The sequence below is a fragment of the Micrasema longulum genome, unplaced genomic scaffold (genome assembly GCF_059751315.1).
Source record: "Micrasema longulum isolate JH-2025_06_02 unplaced genomic scaffold, ASM5975131v1 h1tg000322l, whole genome shotgun sequence".
Taxonomy (NCBI): domain Eukaryota; kingdom Metazoa; phylum Arthropoda; class Insecta; order Trichoptera; family Brachycentridae; genus Micrasema; species Micrasema longulum.
The window spans coordinates 490,007-516,858 of NW_028277526.1; the positions used below are offsets into that span (position 1 = coordinate 490,007).

At 33.9% G+C, this 26,852-nt stretch overlaps 2 protein-coding genes across 2 annotated transcripts in view; one reads left to right on the top strand and one right to left on the bottom strand.

Moving 5' to 3' along the window:
* The window catches only part of LOC148282502 (uncharacterized), a 29,702-nt gene extending 11,639 nt beyond the window's left edge, over window positions 1–18,063 (bottom strand). Inside the window, exon 1 of the mRNA XM_088224967.1 lies at window positions 18,026–18,063. The gene's annotated coding sequence lies outside the window, so the exon portion shown is untranslated. The remainder of the gene's footprint in view (window positions 1–18,025) is intronic.
* The window catches only part of nudC (nuclear distribution C, dynein complex regulator), a 129,748-nt gene that overhangs the window by 25,318 nt on the left and 77,578 nt on the right, over window positions 1–26,852 (top strand). The window lies entirely within an intron of this gene.

Genomic DNA, 26,852 nt, shown 5'->3' on the forward strand with positions numbered 1-26,852 from the left:
GCCTCTCATCCCGTCTTTATCTGTTGTGATCACACCGTTATGAGTGTGATCCCAATGCCCGGGGTTCGCGACGTGGACGCTAACGAGTTGGACTAGTCAGTAGTGTTGCCGGTGGAATGCAACTGAGCGTATTCAGCATTTTATAGAATCACATCTTCCAGCAAGATGTGACTCGCTGCGACCTTACTGACAGTTCGAACCTGGTGTTGTTGCTTTACTCAAATAATGCAAAAGGTCAATTTTTTAACGATTTCTTCCAGTTCAGTCCAGCTTTCATCCACCAATTCGGGGCGTATTGCCTAATTCGTATTTTGTTGCCATTAAAAATAAGTGGTAATACAAAACAGTCAAAATATTTGAAAATCATAAATATTTTCTTGCGATATGTGTTGACGCTTTTTACTACATACATATCTTCCCATTCACTATTTAATCATTATATTCACTCTAGCGAGGTAATATATATTATTTTCTGACAAAATTTTAAAATGAGTCACGATAATATTTTTCATTTCATCAGCATTTAACTTTTTTTTTTTTACATTGCTAAACTAAGGAAATACCCTAAATAATATGACATGTCTTTTATTCCAAACATGGATAACGTATATAGCGCCATTTTCGTCTATTTATTTTTATTTTTGTTGAATTTTTGTGCCTAACAATGTGTGCCTATGTAAGATTTACAAACATAAAATGCATATCTTTTTTACTACTTTTCTTCTAAACTTCACTCTTTTACTGTTTTAACTGAGTTTAACCATAACAATTAACTATGTTTTCTTTATATTATATAACTTTGTATTTAACTTTAATTTTGTACGAATTGTCTACAGCCGTTAGTTATAATAATAAATATTAGATAACGTGTATTGCGCCACTTGAAATGACTGAGCATGTATTTATAAATTCCCCATTTAATTATTTTTTACATCGCAAAAATAGTCGTATCTTTAACATTATTATTATGGAAAACTTATATAGGCCCCATTTTCATTATATAATCCGTCAAGGGCGCTTTACGAAGTGAAATAAATACTGAAAATACTAGCATGTCGCCAACAGCTGACTGTAACTGTTTTTCAAATTACAATCACTGTCCGCTGTTCTTAATTTGACTGCATTAAAATACGTTTAAAGTCAGTATCGTGATGTTTACGTTATTTTTTAAATTGTATTCTCATTGCATTTATGAACGTTCCTCAAGTTTTGACTTAATTTAGCCGTATTTGCCAGCATGTTTTCCTGCTAGATATTTATAAATTATTCGTATTTTTGCTAGTTTTTGGCAATCAATTTCCTTCACTCTGTATCCATTCGACTCCAGCAATCTCTCACCACCCAAAGCTGTTATTAGTTGTACGTGCACAGTCAGGGTTTATTTTCTTCTCCTTCCCCTTCGTCACTTTAAAACCAATCCTACACGATAACGTCTTGTTTTGTCGTAATTAGTGAACACAGATTTTATTACGTATAAGTTTTCTTAAGGAGCGAAATGAAAACGAAACTGGAGGAAATAATTAGACTATTTCATATTTTCGATACTCTTATATTATGACGTTCCTTCTGGTCGATGCGGCAGTGGCGATGGCGAAGGCTCGCAGTGGTAGAGTCTGCCGCTGCCGCTGGATGACATCACTCTCCGGTTAGATCAGTGGTTATTACTGGCAATAATCATATTTTCCGGGCTCTTCTCCGTTCTCACGGTCGCCCCGCGTGTACCTAGTACCTACCAGTACTGTACTGTGGTTTATCAGTAATGAGCTCCGCGCGTGCTCTGTGCACTTAGAAGACCTTCAGCTTTAAATTGGAATCCATTCAATACTCACCAACGTTGATTATAATACATTAAACCTCACTGAAATAATACCGGCTACATGCCGAGATCCCGTGATTTGTACGCAGAAAATAATGTGTTATATACAATAAGTAATACATGGTATTCTATAAATATTGTAACCATCGTCTCCAACACTTTTTGATTATTAGTAATTTAATTTTTTTATGCACCAGGCGCATGCGTGACTATTTATAGCCTATAAATTGATCAGTAAAGATGCTGACAAAAAATAATAACGTATTTCTGACTTAGTTGGTCTTAAGTAGGTAAAGGTTGGTGCATAATATGTTACCTATGTCACACCTATACTTGTATCATAAAATTTACAATTTCAATCAGTTGTTAATTTGTATATTAACGTTGTTATAAAATATCTTTATTCATTTCGAACATAATAAGGTATTGTAAATAATATCTCTATAATCTATTTACTATGCAATGGGTATCGCAAATCCGTCTAACTTCTTGACTCTAGATTCTGCCTCTTTTGGGTTTCCCTGCGATTGCCTTTAGTACTTTCATCTCTGACGTTCTGAGCAGTTATTTGGTTTTTCTATTTAGTTTTTCTATTTAGTTTTTCTACTTGGTTTTTCGTATTTTTTATTTTCTCTCTATCTATCCTCGCCTCTGTTGTATACACCATGATTTAGTCTAACACACGATATCCGAATTATGTTTCCAATAATCATGTGCTCATTGTACTATACGACATTTCTTATGCATCCAGATGTTTACTAACTGAGATGGATATGTTCTCATCGTCACTATGGCAGCATCATCTGCATGGCATGTGATTTTAATGACCTTATCTCCCTTAGTAGATTCACTCCTTTTTTATTCTTAAAAGCGTTTTGTTATATATATTTATTCTGCTTGTGTAAGAAAAGGTTTTAGGCGTATATATTGTTGTTGTATATTTAGTTATAAAGGTGCTAAACTTGCTTTGTTTCTCTGTTGTTCTCAATGTGTGTTATTTTATTAATGTTAATATTATTTATGTCCCGAATTCAGTTGTTGTAACTCCGGGGAATGTAATTCAACGTATTATACTTGTAAAATACTTTGTGTTATATGATTTATAAATAAATAAATAATATATATATATATATACAGTAAAACTCCAATTATGTGTTACCACATATTGAGTGCCAGACGTTATCAATATATACAGTAAAACTTTGATTATGTGTTATCACATATTGAGTGCCAGACGTTATCAATATATGCAGTAAAACTCAAATTATGTGTTATCTCATATTGAGTGCCAGACGTTATCAATATATACAGTAAAACTCCAATTATTTGTTATCACATATTGAGTGCCAGACGTTATCAATATATACATTAAAAATCCAATTACGTGTTATAACATATTGAGCGCCAGACGTTATCAATATATACAGTACAACTCAAATTATGTGTTATCACATGTTGAGTGGCAGACGTTTTCAATATATACAGTAAAACTCTAATTATGTGTTATCACATATTGAGTGCCTGACGTTATCAATACAACCATGTCGGGAATCGAACCTGAGACCTCTTGTATGGTAGGCAAACGCGCTGACCACTACACTACGAGACCGACATAATATTAATATGTTATAAATCACTTTAATGGATAGTGGTATGTATTGCATACATTTATTAGTAAAAAAGTTAAAACGTACTTTGTATCTATCTACCAGTGGCGAATGGTGGTTTTATTTACAGGTAATGTATAAAAAATATCATATATAGAACCTACATAGAAGGTACATACTATAATGTAAGTAATATATACTATAAATTGATATTTTTCTGTGGTTCTGTGTGATACAACAACTCTCATCCATGAAATCAACTCAAACGACGTAACTTCGTGATATATTGTATTATATAGATATATTATCCGTTAGTTTAATACAAAACTCATTAAAAAATAAATAAAAAATAGCACTACGAATTCAGTCGATATTAAATATTTAATTGAAATGTCAATTGGCCGAATCGTTCTAGAAATTAATAGTGCTAAAAACGGCCGCGTCGAGCGCCATATGTCCTGCAATATGACGCATGAAAGTAATTATGGTCTTATGTCAAAAGTTCCATCTCAAAGAAAAATAGCCCTTAAAAAATACTGTTTTCCAAATCAGAAATCTTCAAATAATTTGTGTAATCTACATGTTTAATATAAGAGAAAAAACCCGCACTGGGGTTAAGACATTCAAAATATAGTATACTTATTTGTATGAAAAAATAAGCTGGAATAATCGGCTAGTTTCTTGGCTCACCGCAGGCGCTGGGCGCGCTTTGTTAATATTTATATTAGGATAAAGATACAAACAGTGGAAATATTTTAAAATAAATAGTAATTATTTATTTGTTTTTCTGTAAATAAAATTACAGTAAAACATTATTATGGTTAGGCAAATATAATGGTAAGCTGCGCATAATCGCTTCTATACACGGTTCGCCCCTGCTATCTACATAGGTGGGTGGGTTATTACCGATTAAATTAATGCCATTTATTTTAAACCGAGTTGTCTCATTTTCAAGGACATAATGATATACTAGGCACTGTGTAATAAAGTAATATATTTTTAACGTGTTTGTTTAAAATAATTTAGCGATAGTGTAGGAACGTTCGTACATTGCTCTTATTTTTTATGACGATTAACCGGTTACAATATATATTGAGGTAAGATCATACTCCTACTGTTTTTCTTAGTAGTAGTAGTAAACTGTGCATGTAATACGTACGTGTAAACAATTTTTTGAGTTTGTCCAAATTTGTGTAGAGAAGGATTGGATTCAACTACCTAGGGAGCTGTTTATATTAACTTATTACAACAGAGACGAAGAACATTTCAGAGAATACAAAGTGAATGTTACATAGTCTGTAAAGTGGCCACTTAAACCAGCCAATGGCAGGTCATAACCCCTTTAGATGCCTAGAATTCTAAATTAACTTCTCTGAAATGTTCTTCGTCTCTGTTGTAATATGTTAACGTACGTATAAATTAAATAAAAATAAATCCTTACAAAGTTAGCCTAAGTTGAGTTACAGAACTCGCACAGATGTAAAGTTTCTATACAAGTATTACTTTTTTCTATTATATTTTATTAAATTATTATTATTTATAATCATTTAAAAAAAATGTGTTTTCAAACGCGTTAACCAATATTTACTTGTAATATATTGGTTAACGCGTTTTGGTTGCCAGAAATACTTATTCAACATGATTTTTCACAGCAATGTACTGTATTTTCAGTAGCATTTTTTTATTTGTGAAATATAATATAAAAATTAAAAGAGATTACTAAGACCTGGATGGTTCGTAGCAATGCGGTTTTTTCTAGTGGCGCGTTGTAGTAAATGTATTACAAAAAATACATTATGACTATTTTTTATGCTTTAAACGTTTAAGCTTTTTCGCGCTCATTAAATACATTAATACAATAAAAATTAATTGCAACATTAATTATCTGTAACTGATTTCGATGACAGATTTTTTTATTTGACATGAACGTTTTCTTAGAATTTGGTAAGCACCTCTCTAAAGCAATTTCTATCAAGTGGGAATAACCAGGATTAATATAACTTAAAACAGTATTTTTATTATATATTGAGTCTTAAAAATGGTCAACGAAATCACTTGAACTTTCCGAATAATGCGTGACAATTGCGAGACGAACGACATGAACGTTTTCTTAGAATTCTATCAGCACCTCTACAAAGTAATTACCAGAGTTAATATGCAGGCAATACTCAAAGGAAATTCCTAAAATATATTTTTATTTACTTATTATACGGCACAAGTGCCTTAATAATTATTCTAATAATTGTATGTTCTCAGAAATGTATTGATAAATTCGTTGCCTATTTAATTGTTTTCATAAAAATTGGCATTTGAATGAATTGTTTTTCATTTCTTTTCTTACTGTCAGGTCTAACGGCAAGTTTTGTAAAATTGAAATATATTTATATTTTTGGCAATAACATTTAGTTTAAATTATTATTTTGTCTTTTTAATCCATGTTTCATATTTATGATATTATATTTTAAATGCATACACTAAATACTAAATTTATTTCTTACCACGAATCTCTCAGTAAATGAACCGAAAAAAACGTGAAAAAAGTGTATTTAATAATAAATTAAAATATTATCCTAGATCTCAGTTAGGGTTACTTTAATCATGCCGTAAATCAAACGTGAAAATACGGCCCGTTTCGCACAGCGGTAAAAATCCGCACATCATCATCATCATTACCTCTCCGCACCTAATGGTGCATAGGGCACTGCATTGATACACCAATAACTGCGTATCTTGATCATTTTTGTTACATGAAGGTAAGATGATCAGTATTTACGCTTCAGGTACCAGTCCGGGGACTATGAAATATTCTAGTGTGAAAACACCCTTTTAAATAAATATTTAATATCAACCATGTCGGGAATCGAACCCGAGACCTCTTGTATGGTAGGCTAACGCGCTGACAATTACACCACGAGGCCGACAAAAAAATCCGCACGGCACAATAATATAACCTAGGGTGGGTTGATATTTATAGTATTCTTGTTTTTTAAAAAAAAATAAAGGTGACTAATCTCCAGTTGATGTCCTTTTGCAGGACTTTTACCTAAGAGTAGTCTCTGAATGAATTTGGAATAAATACAACATAATATATAATAGATGTCAATCCACCTGAATTTTAACCTTCCCCGTGGATTTGGACGATTTGTTAATTGGGTCTACGTTTTCAATAAACACACACTTGTACTCTTCAAAATGTATATAGATAGAGCAAATGACTATGTATGCGTGGCCTCAACTTAAGCTAATTTACCTGTGCCTACATCTATTGTTGATCACCGCACCAATTCACGGTTGAAGTGGAGATCCCTTTCTGTGGCATACTCTGCGAAAAAAGGATGCCTATTAAAACCGAAGGCAAAAATACACAACGGTGATAAGACCTGCAATGTTGTACGGTGCAGAACGCTGGACAATATCCAAAAAGCACAAGAGCTGCATACAACCGAAATAAAAATGTCCGCAAATAGTATATCGGAGGGTGGTTCAAAGTGTCACCTATAGCTAAAAAACTGAAAGAAAGCAGGATGGGATGGTATGGCCACGTCATCCGTAGAGATGAGGACTATTCAGTAAGAAGAGCGCTCAACATCCCAGCTAAAACTAGAGGTAGAGGCAGACCTTGAAAAGGAGTTGGCAGCACAGAATGTTCCCATTGTGACAACCCGGGACGGAAGATCCCGGCGCTTGCATACAAGGAGGTCCGACCCTGGACGTACCGGGATAGGGGGGCAGGGAGCAGAAGGTACCTACATCTGTCTCATAAAACTTAAATCATTACGTCAATACCGAGATTTTTCAGCTAAATAATTTGAGTTAATTTTTTGCTTGCTATATAAAAATCAGCAAGATTAATCGCGTTCAATTACATCTACACCTACATCAAATAATATCAGGTAAATGATTATATCTTCCTACAAAATCCTCGTTTTGCCCGAGGCAGTCCTTGTGTGGGTCTAGCGGCTAGTGGCCGACGAATCGTGCCTCAGGCACAAGGTATCATATTTATTTAAAATATTAATTTCCCTTAGATCTTAGATGTACAATCGATCCTCTCAAAACTACCATATCGAGTTAACATGTGATACTGGAAATACCGCAAGATTTCAAACTTCTTTACATTACGGTTTCTCAATCTTTACAATGATACGATTCGATTGCAAATGATAACACTTATCAAGCATTTTTATTATTATTCATTAAATAAACCAAGATACAAATAATAGAAAAACAAAGTAGGTGCATTTTTTTTAATGGCAGCAAATGGCCCATATAATTTAAATAACGATCAACTTAAGGTTTCGGAGATACGACGCTCTTTTTATTTACGATTTATTTGCAAATCGTGTAAACCTTCAAAAATATTTTTGAATTCATTTTTCAACGTAAATATTTCGTATCCAAATTATGAATACAAATAATATTTGCAATGTTTTTAACTGGATTATCTTAATTAAAATGTATTTAAACCAATAAAATACTCTTGCCAATGAGACGCCTAAAGGTTCGTTCGTAGCCTTCTTTTCGTTTATGACGGGTATTATTTAAAAACGCAACAGCTATTCCGGAATCATTTTGCCCCGAGGCCTATTCCATACTTCCGTGAATTGAAAGGGTGTGCTTATTCTTGTTTTTCGTAGTCATTTTATTACAAAATTATATTGAACTGCTTTGGAAGGTCATGCCATAAGCAGGATCTTGCATAAATGATAAATTAATATTTAAAACATAAATTTAAAATATTATTCCCTGTGATGTAAAACGTTTGACTGACATATAACATATTATATCATTCGTAATAATTATACTTACGGACATCGGACTGACCAAACCGTTGGCTTTGACCGATTGCATTAAGTGTCAGTTTGTCACATTTCTTCTCACTTCGTCACCGGATATTATCAGGTTTTAATCATTCATTCAGTTTTGTTGGTTGGAGTATTGATCCCTTATAGATAGATGCTTTTTTGTTAATCATCGTGATATTTTTAATAAATTAATATCGATTCAGTTTCGTTATTAATTTCTCCAAGCAGAGAAAATTTGTTTTCAATTCTTTGAATTTGTCATTTCATTTATTATTTGATTATTGCAGTGTAGTACTTGCTTATCTTTTCTGTGGATCAAGTAAGAACCTAGGACCTACTTTGTCGCATATAATTTCCACATCGTTCTTAGTTAATTTGAATTTCGATTTGTTTGTTATGTAGTTTTAGAAATAACATACCATAAAAATACTATTGTAAAATATAATCATCAAATAATTATTGTTGTATCTGAATATTTTAAGCTCTTATTATGTAAATAGAAATAAGTTCTTATAAATTATGTTTATATCTAGAATAGTAAACCTATGTCAAATATGTTCTCAATATATATTTTTTGTTGTAAAATATGTATTATCATGGTTTTGTTTTTTTTTTTTAATAATGCATATAATTATTGCTATTTTTGTTTTATTTCCAATTGTTATTAAGATCAATTATGTTCCATATATTTTAAAAATATACAAGGTTTATCTGTTTTTTGTCTTTTTTGTAATATTGTTTTTCTCCCATTTAAAATATGTAAACACTGTTTGTTTCTGGCTAGTATTACCAAGAATGGTTAAGACCATAATAATGGAAAAAAAAAGAAAAAAAAAACATAAAAATGGCGTCGACTAGTAATAAAGTTCGTCAAATAATAAAAATGAATAATCAGTCCACCCGTTGTTAGCGATGTCTTAAATTCTGTTTACTCGCCAAATATGTATGCATGTGCTAGAAGTCAACACATGGGTTCACGAATATATTATTTGAACTTATAGTCGATATTCGTAAGAATTTTAATGACACTTCACGATAGATATCCTACCTACTTATAACTGGTTATTTCGATGATCTTTCTGTTGATGTAAAATAACATAAAAGAGGCTGCAATGCAGAATGAATTCAAACAGTGCGTCTATAGACCGATCCAGATTAAGATTTGCTAACGAGATAATAATCTCCCGGGGAGGATAATGGTTCTTGTTAACCTTTCTGCGGCGACCTCGCCAGGCGCGCACCGCGTACCGCGTACCGTGTACGGCGCGGCGTGTACCCAGTGTCTACTACTGTACGTAGTTATTCTCGCTAATGATTGTGAATCTCACCACCCGCCCTGGACTACACGGCATGCCAGAAATACGGACCTGCTCATGTCGGAAATGCGATGCCATTCTTATTATCTTTATCATCAATTCAACGCGAATAATCGTGTTTTAATACAGGCTTTTAAATCAGTATCGTACACCCGATCACGAGGAAACTGCTTCGGGTGCATGTTTTAATTTGTTTAAGGACAACCCTTATTCAGTTACATGCATATCGATCCGGTAGTATTACAAATAATTACAGGCACGCTCGTATTTCGTATATAAACCGGCTGAGCTGTCAGAACGTGATTGTCGAATGAAACCGTCGCAGGGAGCTACCACGATATTAAATGGCAGTTGAAATGGATTTTCCGCGAACGGGATTAAGTATTCCACGACCCGGCCATTACTGTTGCTTGATATTCCATAATATGCGGTTAGTAGTGGTTAAGTCCGCATCCGTAGGTACTCCGCATCCGCATCTAGCGGATACCGTCCTTCTCCACAGGACAGTGGCAATTTCAACAATAAAGAATAAATAAAAAAAGTCTTACGTAGTTAATCATATACTACCTGGTTTCGCGTGTACACGTTTAGTAATAAGAAAATATCACGGCTTTTTTAAACATTTTTAAATTAATAAAGGTCCATGAAATACTGTCCAAAAAAAAATTTGTTTTTGCGAATTATTAGTAGCATAAAAAATACTTTTAAATTTGTAATTTTCAATTCCCATAAAAACGGTCATTCCATTGGCCACGCCCTTAATACGTCACGATTCATGTTTATTTGTTCCTGCTATTGAAATTTATATAGAACAATTTCATGAATCTTTACGTCAAAACAACCAAGGCCAAACACGTCGCGTTTTTCTACCAACATATTTTTATTGAATTTCTTATTTACATTTATGCATAAAAACATTTCTCTACAATATACACATTGATTTTGAAAATACGGTTAAGTATTCTAAATCCATTCCAGATATTTTTATCGGTATTCTTAGTATGCGATATTTCCATATTCATAATCCTCATCCCACAGTTGGTACCCGCTGGTGCATTGGCCTATTTATCACACGCAGTGGATCTCGATCACTTGTTACATAAAAATAAAGGCAATCAGTATTACGCTTCAGGTGCTGGAGAGACAATAAAATATTGCATTGTAAAATCACCCTTTCAACGATTTATTAAAAATTTCATGTCAACCTTGCTAGCAATCGAATCCGTTACCTCAAGCGCAGGAGATGAACGCGCCAACCACTGCAGTACGAGGCGAACCTACTCGTATGTCCACACGATTTCCATTTTCAGGATCTTCACCTGAGAGTAATGAAAGATAGTAAAAATGAATACACATTGTATTCAACGACTCTTGTCAAGTCTATCATTGTCTTTACGGGCGCGGGTGCGGACGCGTCTGACTCGATACAGCTCAGTGATTAGACCGATATTGGTTTCGGAGACTGAGGCGTTTAGTTTAAAACATTGCCGTACAATAAAATTGATTATGTTTAAGGTATCTGTGTTCCTATCCCATGGCATGTTTCAGACGGATTGTACAAATTCACACGGCACGCAAAAATTACCTAAGGTCCACCGAATTTGATTGTATTATTTTTATTCGTATTTTTATCGATTTATTTTACACGAGCCTTTATTGAAATTTAAAATAAAATATGCACCCACACGCAAGCCACGCCTTTGTGGAATATTTTTTTCTGTTTATGTAATAGTGTATTTTTTATTTGTAAAATGTAAAGATTATTATTTTTTTTTAATAACGGTATTAATTTACGTTTACATATAATGAACGCGAATAGTGAAAATAAATATAATAAATCACACATATCCGCATTGTCCTCATACTCATTACTGTCTGTGTGGATAGGCAAGTACATAAGGAAGCCTATGTAAAAACTAAAAAATGTTATATGCAACTACTATGGGGAACAGGAAATCAAAATGACATAAACAGACTACATGGACAGCAAAATAAAATATTAAAGCTAGTATATGACCTACCCTATCTAACAGCATTTAAAGAACTTTTAAACAAACTAAACAATAAAATGTAACTGAATCCTTAAAATTTATTCATAAATTAGCCACTGATAAAAATATTATGTACAACCTTCTAAAACGAGAAAAGGACAATCGGGACTAATAAACCATGGACTGAAATTATCCAATAAACTACCAGACAAAACTAAACAAAAGACTCCTTTACAAATCATGTTAAAAATATTTTTATTAACAGTAGAATGTGAATTTTAAAAGTAAAAATATTTTTAATGCATGTAAACCCGTAAGGGTTTTTCTATTTTTATGAAAAATTTTAATAAAAAAATGATAGTTGATCCTAGAACTCAAAACTAAAAGTTGACCAGGTAATGAATCGGGTTGTGGTCCCGTGGCTAGTGTCTCGTACCTCCGGATCAAAGGTCCGTGGTTCGAATCCCACTCTACCCTAACTTGATTCCCATTTTCTAATAGTGAGTTATTTACAACTCGTTGAAAATGGCCCCTTAAAATTAAATATTTGCGTAAATTATAAGAACGCAAATATTTCTTTTTTACTTTAAAAAAAAAAAAAAAATATGATAAAAATCAATCCACCTCAATTTTACCGTGCCGTGTGGATTTGTACGACCGCGGACCGGTGTGAAATCGGCCTATCTCCCTTCAGGCCAGGGCCGCGCCGGTGCCGCACGGTGGTGATATTATGTAAGCCTATTTAACTCGCATCCGCGCCCGCGCCCGCAGAACAACGAGCGGCCTCCAGCGCAATCACGTTTAATCGCCGATTTCGCCCCTGATACAATAATATAATAGGCATAGTGGCCAATTAAACACCGCAGCGCTTCGAATCTGTTATTCCACGTTGAACTTTATAATATTTAGTAACGGAACGTAAACGAGTCGAGGGAATATGTTGCTTTTTTGGGTGATACCGTGTGTGTTGGATTTGTTCCGACGTTTCAGCTACCATTGCAGGAGCCATGCAGGAGTGTTTTGTAGAAATAAGTGTGTGTAAATAAATTTAAAAGCTACCCGAAAAAACACACGATGAGTTCACTAACCAGACGAGACATAACATAACCTTATAATCTTTCTTATCTAACCCTAGCAGGTTTTTTAAAATAATAAATAAATAAATGGAAATGTTTCATTTACCTACTTCACACCCCTAAATGGGTTATTTATATCTAGACATTACATATATTTGTATGAAAGTTCAAAGTATCTTTGTCGGTAACTATTGAACGTGTTTAGAAAAAAAAATTGCAAACATACAGAAAATTTTATTTTGCATTGTAGACAAAATTGAAGATAAATTTTAACTTCCATTAGGATACGGACCGTGACAAGCTGAAGTATTAGATAAACTAAACAGAAGTTTAAATTTTCAATGTTTAGTTTTTTGCGTTGTTTGTTTAATTTGGCACGCATTTCATTTTTACTTGACTCACAAACTGGACGATTGGCGATCGTACAGCATTCAAGGTTCTAAATGCAACATCGATTTATATTTCGTGGATTTATCACTACAACTAGGCAACTTTAAAATCTGCATCTTTGAGTTACCCACTAAAAACAAATATTTCTGTCTTAATCATGATTTGAATGCATAGCGACTTGCCTATTTGTCCCATTCATGGAAAAAGATTTTAAAAATGTGTTTGCAGTGGGTAACTTGAAAATCCTGATTTTGAAGTAAGTCACCTATTTGTAGTAATTACTCCACGATTTAATGACTAATTTTACGGTTTTTATTGTAAAAAGGCGGACTCATAAATTTATTTACTAGCTAACTATTTTTATCTCCATACTTTGCCTTTGGAGTCGTTCAATTCACTGATTATCATCATCGTTCCCTTTCCGCACCTAATGGTGCATAAGGCACTGCACAAGTATACAAATCAGAGCGAATCTTGATAATTTTTGTTACATGCAAGTAAGTCTTGCGTTTCAGGTGCCGTCTAGGGACTAGTGTAAAAATTCATTTTTAAAATGAATATTTCATGCCAACCATGTCGGGAGTCGAACCCGAGACCTCTTGCATGGTAGGCAAATACGCTGACCACTACACCACGAGGCTGACTTAATTAACATATTAGCATATTAGCATAGGCATTCGGCGTTTATATTGGTTGAATTTAAAACATTAAATTTTTAAAACATTTTATTTTCCATCAAAGTATCGCAGTATTACATAAAATCGTATTATTTACCAAATTTTAACACACTGAATAAAAATATTTTAATTAGTATTCTAGGTAAAGCAATCGCGAATATTTTACAATCACGTTTGCAAATAATCCTTGAAATACTTCAATGTTTTTTGCTCCTTGTTTAAAAAAGGCATTTTTTTACAATCGTATCAGTGCCCAGGTAGTAGATAATTTAGTAGTGGTGTATGTTGGATTAAACGTTGCGGACTCTGAATACAATGGTCGAAAGTTCTTTCTGCCGATATTTTTTATTTTCAAACTCTAGTGACCGGGCCATGGAAAGAAATTCACCGAGTCAATTCGAAATTTGTATTTGAAAATTCAAATATTTTTAGTTGGCTTTCTTAATTACTCGTATCATGGTACCGACAAATTTTAGTTGAGCTTAGTATATTGAGTCAATTTTTTTTGTTTATTATATCGACAGGCATCGGTCAATCTCTCATAATCTGGGGCCCGGATCTTTTTTGAAAATAATGTTACAAATTGAAATAGGTCCCCGTATGGATATTCACTATTGTAATAAAAAGTGTTTCCATAAAAACTAGGTACAAGAAAAATAAAAAATTGTACAACTTTTTAAATTTAATTTTTTGCGTGCGTTTTGCAAATGAATAGTTTTTTTTTATAAATTAGAGCGCCAAATTCAAAATTTATTCTATGAGCGATTCAAGGTTCCATTACATAATATGCTTTAATATTACGTGCATACCGTCGTGTATAATACTTTATTATATATTGTGATAGTAATAGTATATAAGAGTGCTACCATTCAAAAAAATATTTTAGCGTGTTCCAAAGTATATTACGATTTTATTTAGAGGAATTCAGTCGAAGGTCGAAATCATTTCGTGTCCTCCAAAACCGTCCTAGTTACAGACATGTCGGTACATATTCTCACAATCTAAATACTTCTAGATAATGTAGTAATTTTATTAACTTGATTAATGACAACAGCTGACTTGTCAACAAAGTGCATTATGCACATTTGCAGATGATATAACTTAACCACTTAGTTGTTGTACTTCGTGTCTAATTCTCCACGTCTAGTTACTTCCATTTTAGTCACCTCTGGCACTTATTTACTTTATTAGCCATTTTGTTTTTGAAGAGAAATATTTTCGTTCTTGTAATTTACCCAAATATTCCAATTTCAGGACAATTTTTAACGAGTTGTAAATAACTCACTCGAAATATGTTGAGGTAGTGTGGGGCCTGAACCTCGGACCTCTGATCCGTGAGTCCGCAACACTAGCCACCGGTTCAATAACGTTATTTCAATCTAATTTCATCGTTAAGTATTTTCTATTGATATTGCACTGTTATATCGATTTATGCATTATTTGAAGTTGTTCAAGGGTTTTGTCTTATTTACACTACAAGAAAATATCGCAAGAATGTGAAATATGTTTGTTTGCAGATTACACAGTCATACTAATAGCAATTAAGAATGTGACCGATGCTAATAAATAATTAAAAAATGAATTTAAACAATTTCTTAAATAGTCCCACGACTCTGGTTTAAACATAATATCCTCTTGCTACCAAAGGTAATAGTAAAATGAATGTTTTTGATGTTTATAGCACTTAAACCCGAAAATGTATACGAAATAAACATACATACCGTGCATAAATCTAAATTGTAAATGTAAGAAATAAAATATAGTAGATAATCACAAATACCTTGGCTTATTAAGACAGAAGACGAACATAGAGTATTCGTAAAATATTCTCTTTTTTCATTGCTACGTAGGTTTAGTGTAATCCATATATAGATCGGAAGGAACTTAGTTTACACATAAATATTTATTTATTTATTTATTTACACGCCCTACGGGCTTTTACATATATTAGAAATTACATTCAAGTGCAGCAGTGAAACATAAGTATGTAAATTTAGTTAAAATTAAAGATAACATAAGAAAAACTAAAAGATACAATAATAAGTAAAAATAAGGAAATGTACCAACATAAGTATAGGGTACATAGAAAAATATTTAATAAATTTACATATTAAAACATACACACATACATATAAGTTTATACATTATTATAGAGATACATGAGAAAAAAAAAGTAAATAAAGAACAATATTAAGGAATTTTATATAAATTAATTTATAACCTTTTGAATACTTAACCTATATTTATATAAAGACAGACGAAATATATTAACTTCACTATACTCGTTACCTAACCGGTGTAGTCTAGGTATTGGTGAATTGTAATAATAATTGTGACTGCCACTAGATTAAAAAAATAACGTTAGCTGCCGAGTATTTCGAACAGGTACATTTACATTTTTACATTTTTTGTTGCACCACAACAGGCCAGGAGGCCTAATTACAGTGGTGAATTACATCACAGAGCACCCAGGCTTGAGAAAATATAAAATAATATAATACTTCTTTTACAAAGAGTTGACATATTTAGTGTACATAATAAATTATCGTAATCAATATTTTCAGTGGGTATATTAAGTTTGTAATTGATGAATCTAAGGAATTTACATTGTACTCTTTCTAACTTTAAAATATGAATATTGTAATAAGGTGACCAAATTGTTGAATTGAATTCTAAATTACTTCTAACTAAGGCATTAAATAGCACTTTGAGGGTAGTGATGGAATTAAAATCCTTTACAGTTCGCTGCAAATATCCAAGACATTTCATCGCCTTATTAGTGATGGTATCAATGTGAGGAATAAATGTCAATTTTTCGTCAAAAACTATCCCCAAATCCTTTATTTGTGTAACTCTTGTGTATTATTTTGTGTTTAGTGTGAATGGTCTGAACGCTATGTATTCGCTCATCATGTCATTCTTACCTGCCAGATTAGTTGTCGGTACCTTATTTTCAAAACATGTTTTATGTTTGTTGATCATTTTTGATAGGCGCTTTCTCTTACTAAGGATGATACAATTTATCGCAACATCCGCGAACCACCACCGCGGCGGCATGCGGCACCACACCGTAAGGGTGACGTGATTTATATTCGCTCTTTGTGTCAAAGAGAAAAGGAAAGTCAGCGTGACCTCAGCTATTCGCTATAATTTATCTGCCGTGTTGTCCCGAGATTTGTAACGAGAATGAAGTTCATTGTATCTGTCGTAATTAATTCGCGAGTTGGTAATGTTTCACAAGTTTAACATGAAGCGACGTAATCGGATAAATAGCATAAAAAACAGATTGTTTTATCCGCGCTATCTCGGCTCAGCGCGCTCAGCCGCTACGACATCGAACCGCCGAAAAATGTATACATTCCGTCGTTTATTACATTATTGTCAATCATAATAATTCTTGCAATAATTATTGTTACAAATAAATTTCCCCGTATGGGTGCATTTTAAAGGTATCCCAAAGTAAACGTTTTCTCTGTTCCGTTCGGCTTTCGCAAATATGAATACATCCTCATCTATGGCCGTAGGCAGTAGACCATTGGGAGTTTCCCGAGGCTTTCGTCGCGATCGAACTCCATGGCGTAAAAGCTTCAAAAAGCTGTTTGCTGTTCACGGGTGCGTCAGTTTCCTACTCGATTAGCGCGCCCGTCCTCTACAAACGTTATGTTAAGCATTAAATGCTATGTTTTCCCATTTATTTAATAAACAAAGATGTCAACAATATTCTGAGTTTGTCCAAATTTTTGTAGACAAAGACTGGATTCAACTCCCCGGGGAGATGTTTATATTAACATATTACAACAGAGATGAAGAACATTTAAGAGAAGGTAATACAGAATAAAGGTTTCAGCTCTTTAACTTCACAAACATCAACATATGAAAGAACTGAAGGAATATGGATGCTCAAATATGGGCAGAATGGTGAATGTTACACAGTGTGTAAAGTGGCCACTCAAACCAGCCATTGATAGGTCATAAGCCCTTTAGATGCCTAGACTTCTATATTGGCGGCCTCCGTGGTGCAGTGGTCAAGACGCTTGACTCACGCACGGAAGGTTCCGGGTTCGATTCCCGGTGAGAACACAAAAATTAAAAATGTGATTTTTCTCAAGCCTGGGTGCTCTGTGATGTAATTCACCATTGTAATTAGGCCTCCTGGCCTGTTGTGGTCCAAAAAGAAAAATGTAAATGTAAAAAAAAAAATAACTTATCTTAAAGGTTCTTCATCTCTGTTGTAATATTTTAAAACAAAGATGTATTCTTATGTGAAGTATAACTCACATGAAATAATTCGAATAATAAGACATTAAATTTAATAATGTTATTAAATATTTGTATATAACCACTTACTGACTTTTCTATGTCTACCGGTTTCGAGACGCACCAGTTTCTTCGTCAGGACACCAATTAAATTTAGTAAAATGTTTGACCACAAAGTTAATTCTTTAAATATTAATAATAAATTTAATTCTTTAACGATAAGTTAACAATATTCGTACAATGTCAAACGTCAAAACCACTATTCATATGTATTTTTATATTAATTATTCAAAATAGTCTTGAATTCACGAGCAGTTTATACATTACTGAATAATCACTGTATTGAGTTCGGTAACGAAGATTAAAAAAAAAAAACTTTGTTTTCCCTCGTTGAACATTTTCAATTATGTCTTTGGTCGACTCGTTACTTTTTACCGCTGATCTATTAGCAATATTGCCATTCGATATCGGGAGCTCAATTGTTTTATTGTCTCGCAACATGCTGGCATGTCTTCAGGTCTCGTGAATATTCCCATTATATTACACAATGAATTTGTATATAAACAGCGCGGCAGTATTTCGATCCGAGCCATGGAGTGATGGGAAAAAAGGCATGGTTTTGTGTAACCTTTGACACAGAATGTTGCTCCATCGGGGCACGGAGTTATGGTTTCCTAAAATATTACATAAAATACGCGTGACAAGATGTGCGCACGCAATTCTCGAGCGAGGTCTCGGGTTGCGAAATTGACAATTTCTCCGTCGCGCGTCGCTGTCTACCGCGTACTAACCGTACACCGCACGGGACGGGACGCGGACGTGTCAGGAGCCGAGCGCCTCGCGCCTCACGTCGGAAAAGGTCTATAGACGCTCTTTAGATACTCCTTTGTGTACAGTACGCTAATTGAGTGTACTGTCATATGGAGAAACTGATGCAACACGCTGTAATCTCGTGGACGTTTTCCTAAAAAAAATATTTAGTTGCCGAGTTGTTTTCTTAAAATATTTCATTGCTTTGTAGTTATAAGAGGGATACTAATATGCGAGTTTTATTTTTGCATAAGAATCGTCTGAGATAGTTACAAATATCGAGCCAAAGTGGGTACACGGATATATTTTGGAAATATTTAATTTATAACTTCTAAACAAAAGTTTTTTTTCAAAATGCCATTTGAACAAAACATTAATTTTACGTGACGTACAAAATATATCGGTCAGAAGGTTGCTCATCTTTTGCGGAAGGAAAGTAAGTTTGTTTTCTTCTGTTGAAAACAGAAAACAACAACCAGTAACAATGATATTTACAGTAAACGGTAAAGATTTATTTTAGGTTAGGTTAGTTAGTTAAAACATGTAATGTGCACTGTTCTACAATCTACTGTTTATAATGAGATTTCGTAATTACCGGCTGCTAACTCGTGAAATAATGGTTAAATTACAATTGAACCCAATCTTCACAGATAGTAAGTTATTATTACCCGTAAAAAATGCAACGGCGTTATGTAATTTCATCGGACATTGCTGATAATACCATCTGTCCTAAGAAAAAGTGATTCTACGTCACGTCAGGCGGTGGACAGTATAACTGTAACCCTCCCGCTGATGCGAATGACGAAATTTCGGTTTCACCGTCTCGGGGTTACGTGACGGGCGACCTTGTCCAGCAGCCACTGCGTCATCACTCCACGTGCACTGGACCAGTGGGCGGTGGGCGGCGGGCAGTGGGCAGCCGAATGCACGAAACTGGTTTCCGACCCTATTATGTATTCATTTCTAACGGTATAGCATTTCGTTTTACAAATAAATTAATTTCTCCTCATTCTTGATATTAGTAACGAAATATAATATTGTATAATACTTTTTATAACTTATCAAAAATATTTATTCCGCCTGTGGTTCCACGGGGTCGTTCTGGATTGTTTATCCAATGGTCGACAGATTTCTATCTACAGATAGTTGAAATTTTCAAATATCGTAAGATCGAAAATATTGATCTTAATCCATGTACGTCGAATGACGTAGGCACGTACCTCGAGTAAATCTGACACGAGACGAAGACCATGAAAAGTAACAAAATAAAGGCTTCCTGATCGATCTCTCATGATTGATAAGATCAAAAGTAATACAAATAATATCGAATTAATCCAATAATAATGGCTGTCCTTCATGGCGAGAGTAGGAACATAATAGTACCCCGAGGTACCTTTGGCCGAAGATATCCCACGGTGTACCCGACCGAGAAGAGGTCTGCTTAAATTCCTCATGACTGTTTCTGCGTGATAAGTTTAACCTCGGCTGGGAATAATAGTTCTTTCAAGAAGCGGTTGCCAATTCGTACTATTGTAGTGTTTTAATTCATTTTAGATTTTATTTTTATTCCCCCATAGCAAACGAAACCAACTCGATCTGTAGATTTTACGCCAGCTTTCAACGTCAACTTGTAACCTAAAAACCCGCGAAGTCTTCTTTCCACGCCATTTACTCGTTAAAATATTTTGTTATCGTGCTTTTCCGGTATTCTGGTACGACTCACTGTCGGATTCGCTTAGGAAAGGTGGCCAAATATATCGGTATGTTCACATAAAAGTAGGTCAGGCGTGATATTATGAACATGATCACATCCTCACAACGAAATGTTTATTGTCCTTTACATCGTTGGCGAGCAACAATGCGATTTCTTCAACGCCTGTAGTGCGCAGAAAATTAAATTACGTGAACTTATCATTGAGTAACAACGTATTACGGTTTTTTTTTCTTTTCCTTTATAACATGAGATTTAAGCGCGTGTAACACACTTTATTTACAAACTACAGGAATAATCTGACTAAAAGGATGTGTATATTTTGAGATTTCAGTAATTACTACGAGCGATTATTTGAAAAGGTAAACGTTAATGCATTATATACCTATTCAACTGAACGCTTTTAATACGTACCTATGGAAACAGGTACCTTACGTACTTAATACCATAATAACATGTAACCCAGCGACATTACTGTAACAATTTTCTGGGTTCGTTCGCGAAATTTCAATAGCATATTTCTGCATTGCATTCTTTAAAGGAAATTATTTATCTCTTAACCGGTATCACCGTGTGAGTATTCATCGTATAGCTCGATATATCGTATATTGTCTTCTGCCAATTGATCCGGTTGATTGGCAATTCATTTTTTTATGCCGTTGCCTATGGTTGAGTTGAGAATTTCTGAGTTTTAAAACGTCCGTTATTTGATGACCCTGTATTTAATCGTTTCTACGACGGTATTTTTTTGTTTCGATTCCCATGGAATGAAAAATTATGACACTTAATGAAGTAATTACTTTTAAATTTGGTACCGAACAAATGTGTTACATAAATTCTTTATCCGATTCTGAAGCTAAAGACCGTCTTCTAGCTGGCCCTGGGCTGACACGCGGCAGTCCGCTCCGAATCCGGGTCTTCACAATCGACACGACGCCGAGTATAATAGCGCGTGGCCTTAACGGCGCGCGGCGCGGCGGAGTCGGATCCCCGGCCGTCCGTCCTGCGCCGCACGCCGCTCACCGCACCGCAACTCGTGCTTCTCGCTTCAGGATCTAATGACGCCTTTGTCTTGCCGCATACTCGGCCAATTGAATGTATAGCGCCGCTGTCATTCTTCACACACGATATTTCCCGAACGTACCCACTGACGAAAGACTGCTACTGATGCCATCACGCCATTTCTCCATAGGATGAAACGCCGCATGCCTCTATCATGGCACTATGCTCGCTCCTATGCTTCTTGCATATTCATACAGGCGCCGTGGCGCAGTTGGTTAGACTGCCAACTGTGAAACTGTCGTCGCGGGTTCGATTCCCGCCAGTTGCAAGAAAAAAATCCAAGAAACATTTTTTTTTTCAATTGGTCTGGGTGTTGTAGTGTATTTTTCGTTACCGCCTTCCATATTCTCTTTATCCCACCTGCTGACAAGCCTCAAAATAGAGGTTTAGCGGGTTATTCCTTTAAAACAAAAAACAAAAATACATCTTATAATATTATGCATGCCATTCTATTGTGTCTGCTTTAATTTTATTTAGTTTTCATTCTCGTATCAGCCATAAAACAAAAACTAAAATAAAACATAAACACAAACATTGCGTTATATTTTGGATGTTTGTAGCACTAACTTCGTAGTTCATTGTTATATTAAAATTAATAAATAAAATGACTTTGTTTCATGAACCACTTGTTTATTGTCACAACAGACTAGTTTCGGCAACTCGCGTTGCCCTCTTCAGGATTATATAATAACATTTAAAATTTGAACAAGAGAACACGTGAGATGTCTCAATTATAACAATTTTTCGGAATTTGCTGAACATATTTTAACAAATAACCATTCATTTCATTTTGAAGATGGAATAGAAGTATTACATTTAAATAATAAAACTCATTAATGAAATAATTTGGAAATTCTCGAAATCAAAAAAGCCTTCAAACAAAATTTTAATATTATAAATAATCAATGAAATTTATGTCAAAGCCCTATTTTTAATATTTTCTCTGTAAAGTCTAACCCTACCTAAAATTACCCCCTTCCCTACCCCACCATAAACACAATTACCCCCTGCTCTCTCCTTATCGACACCCACTGTTCACTGTTTGTTTTACGTATGTATATTTAATTATTATATAACCCTGAAGAGGGCAACGTGAGTTGACGAAACTAGTCGGTTGTGACAATAAATAAGTGGTTCAAGAAAACAAAGTAATTTTATTTATTCCTTTAAAAAAAACGAACATTGCGCTTACATATTTAGTTTTTTTTTTTAATAACAATATTAAAAGTGTACAATGTATATTAATGCTAATAAATAAATAAAATAAATAAGTTATCACGGAAATTATGATGATGATGAATTAAATACTAAATTATCAACCGGGTAGATGGAGAAATGAAAAAAGCCATTTGTTTGAACTGTTATGTAATTTAGAAACATCGACAACGACGTTTTTTCGTCCACGAATAAAGAGACTGTTCTAATTTAAATTTACTGTTTTTTGCCCGGTATCCAGCGTCAATTTCGACTTGAAGAACGCGTTGTAATCTGATACATATTAGTGGATTTTCACAAGTCGGGAATAACTTAGAATTATAATATATATTTATAGCGGTTTTTTACGGTTCTAATGATATATCTATCATTGTATTCAAAACAAATTATTTAATTATAATTTTTAGGTTTAAAAATGAGCACCTACAAAACGGCCCGCAGTTAGCATCACGTCATGTTGACGTCACGCGCTATGACTGCCGACTGTGCTTCTAATAAACATTGCGTACAAGTTTGGCGTCAAAACCTCATACGTGCCGTTTGTCGTACAGGACGCGAAACGTCTCGTTTTCGGGTAATTCAAAATACCGTTATCATCGTAATTTTTTTGCTTATTTAAAAAACAAAAATATTTTTTTTAAAACACGAAAAACCCTATTTATGGGCCGGGCCCTTTTGGAAGGTTCGTCGAATGCGAGTGTCGCTGTCGCCGGCGCTGTCCATCAGCTTTTAGGGCTTCCATCGCGAGTGGTGATCTGCTGGTTTGCTAAAGTACTGGTACAGAAGCCGACATGGAGACTCTTCAACTTGTTTGTTTAGCACAAGATGTACACAAACACAAATTATTTCCGCATATTACCGCATTTTCTTGTTTCTTACAAGTTTTTTGTGCATGTATCGTAATCGTCGCTTAACTAATGGGATTCTATTATATCTGTTGGTTCTTCGTTCTTTGTAACACGTGTTTTTTTTTGTATCTGCTGATAATCTTCTGACGAGTGACCTTGGAGGCTGTCACATGTTCGCTATTTCCTTGTACGTTATTATACAATTTAGTTAATGAGTTAAGTTAGGGCGATGCGAATAGTAAAGTAACCAAAGGAATGTTCTTTTATTTGTTAGATGCGTCTGCAACAATCCACAAAACAAAAAACTGTGTTGGTAATCATTTACAACCCTTGATATTATTGTCTCTTTCTCTAAAACTTTTTTTTTTACATAATTCACTAAGGTGGAGCGAATTACACTTTTTATATTGTCGCTCTAATAGTCATAAACATATGTGTTTATAGTTTAAAGTACTTAAAATATTATACAGATCTGATTAAGTTAAGAGCCTCCGCGATATCACCAAAATATTTAGAAAAAAATATTTCAAGATCAATTTTGAAAAATTAAAAAAAATGCGTATTTGATTATTTATATGATCTTTTTTTTTATTTACTTGCATTGGCTGGTATAATAGATAAATTAACATACGAGATAAATTAACATACGATAAATTAACATACATACATACATATAATAGATAAATTAATTTACATAACTCGTAAATTGAAACCATTTGATTGTGATTTTTTTTATTACTTAATAGATGGACGACAGTAGTCAAATATGAATATAACTCATAGTTCGTCAAAATATCACCTGTTTGGGGATGTTACTGGAATAAAAGGAAATGTCTTACCTGCATTCAAAGACGCTATTAAATTTTATAAGTGGACGAGTTTTTAAATACATCACTCAAAGAAAAATCTGAAAAGCCATCATATATTTTTATTGAAGATGTTCATAGTAACGTCAGAGATTTAAAAAATATAGCAAATAACGTCAATTTCAACCGTAAGCCATGCAAGCGTTAGGTAAATGTTAAAAGCTTATTACTTGATACGAAAATTTATAAAATCTACAAAAATAGTCTCTGAAAGACTTCAAATGGAAAAGCAGAGATAGGCAAACTACAGAAAAAAACTTAAGGAGGAACATGTACGTTTATAAAAGAGCTAGCATATTTTTACTTGGACTACGTTGTACCCTAAAATAGTTCAGCAAAAAGTATATAAAAAAGTATATGTGGTTATTTTTCTTAAAAATAAATATTTCAAGAGCATCCCATAGCAATTTGCCATGTCGGGATTAAAGCAAATACCGGAAAATATGGGAGTTTCATTATTACCACAAAAACTAATGGGAAAACCATTTCCCTTGAAAATTTGGTAAATGCAAATGAATGAGTCATCTTTGCGGCACTTAAACTTACTCAGGGGAAATAGGAAAAACTCTAGAACAGTGCAAAACATGCCCATCAAACCATTATAATGAATCGACGGGCTATTGCTACAAATTGCAGACGATTTAAGTATACATTAACTTTATTTACATACAAAAGACATCTTCGAGTTTCAAGCTCAAGGTATCTCCCGGAAAACATCAAAAAATAATATATCCAGCTATCGAAAGGAACAGTTTCAATTGTTTAGCCAATTGTGAAAATTTCAACGGTTTAGCTAATTGTGAAAATTTCAACGGTTTAGCCAATTGTGAAAATTTCAACGGTTTAGCTAATTGTAAAAATTTCCTTCTTGCCTTAAACGGGTGAAAAAAGTGCACATGCGGAAACTAGGTGCTGGTCCAATTTTAAAGGCCCGAATGTCACCATCTTGTATAAATCTATAAGCATTATCACACAATATCGATCTAATCTATATGGTAAGTGAAAATTTTTGATGGAAGTTTATTGTAATTCATAGAAATAAAAGACGAGAAATACTTATCTCGAAGATGTCGCGAAAGCAACGAAACCGGTCACTGGTTATTCAAACTTTTCGGATTTATAGATCGTATTTTTTTCTATAATAGACATAGATCTGATCGACTGGCAATTAAAAATAACTTTACCACCGATGGTGAAACATCCTTCGAATTAGGAATTCAGATCTTTCATAGTCTGGTGGAGAAGGAGATTATTTTGTTTTCTCGCACAAGCCGTGAAATTTATAGACTAAGGCGTCAATTTTTTTACAAGCAAAATTAGAATCATGAAAAATCATTCCAATGTTTGAGTCTATGAGGGATTTCAGGGTAAATGATTTTTAAAATTTTATTAATAGTCTAAAAGCTTTTTTTTTCCTTTTTATAATTTATTTATATATTCATTCAAAATTACACTTGTTTTTCCACTCATGAACTTATTAATGCTTTTAAGGCTGTGCCCATGTTAAGTCATAATAAACAATTATAAAAAATACATACTAAAGTAAATTAAATTATAATAACATGTGATTAAAAAAATAAAATAACAATCCAGATTGGAACTTGTGCTTTAATGTATAAGTTGTATTTTTATTTATTATTTATACCAAAATTGATCATTTTTCATGGGGCAAAAATTAAGAAGATTTTCTTAATTTGAAATTTTTGAAAACGATACGAGGGCCATAAGAAAACTCCTTACAACACAACTGTTCCGCACTATTAGAATTCAGTACTTTGAAAAAAATACATACATTGACGCTCCAACCTTTTGTCCACCGAGAAACTCCAATATTTAACTAAATTTATTTGAAATGTGGTGTAGAAAGGTCTTGCAACGTTGAAGCCCTTGAGATGAGATAATCGCAATGCGCGTGCGCAGGCAGGAGTTAGAGCGACCACACCAAGCCCCGTGCTGCCGTGACCCGCTTTCCATCGGGCAGATGCCAGCCCTAGCGCCTTATCTAAGACTTATTATTAGCATTCCTTTTGTATCGTCTGTTGAACCGGTTAGCGAAACAGCTATTCATCTAATACAATCATTAGATAGGTAGGTACTTATTGTTTTCTTTTGTTTATTATATTAACGGCCTAAGCCAAGAAACGAAGAAACAAGTAGACAAGAAACTTGACAAACAGAAAATAAAAACATTTAGCGAAGACGAACAAAGACAACAAATTAATGGTATACAGTAGACTTGAGCTAAGCCATGACAATCATTCTTCATCCCACACTGTCAGTGGCGAAGAGATCTGCAAAAAGAGATCCCAAAGAACTCCAAGTTGTGCGACGAATTGACTAATTTACCTATTCTGGACAATTAGGGCATAAAAAACAAAAGTTGCTTTTGGAACATTTGATGAATA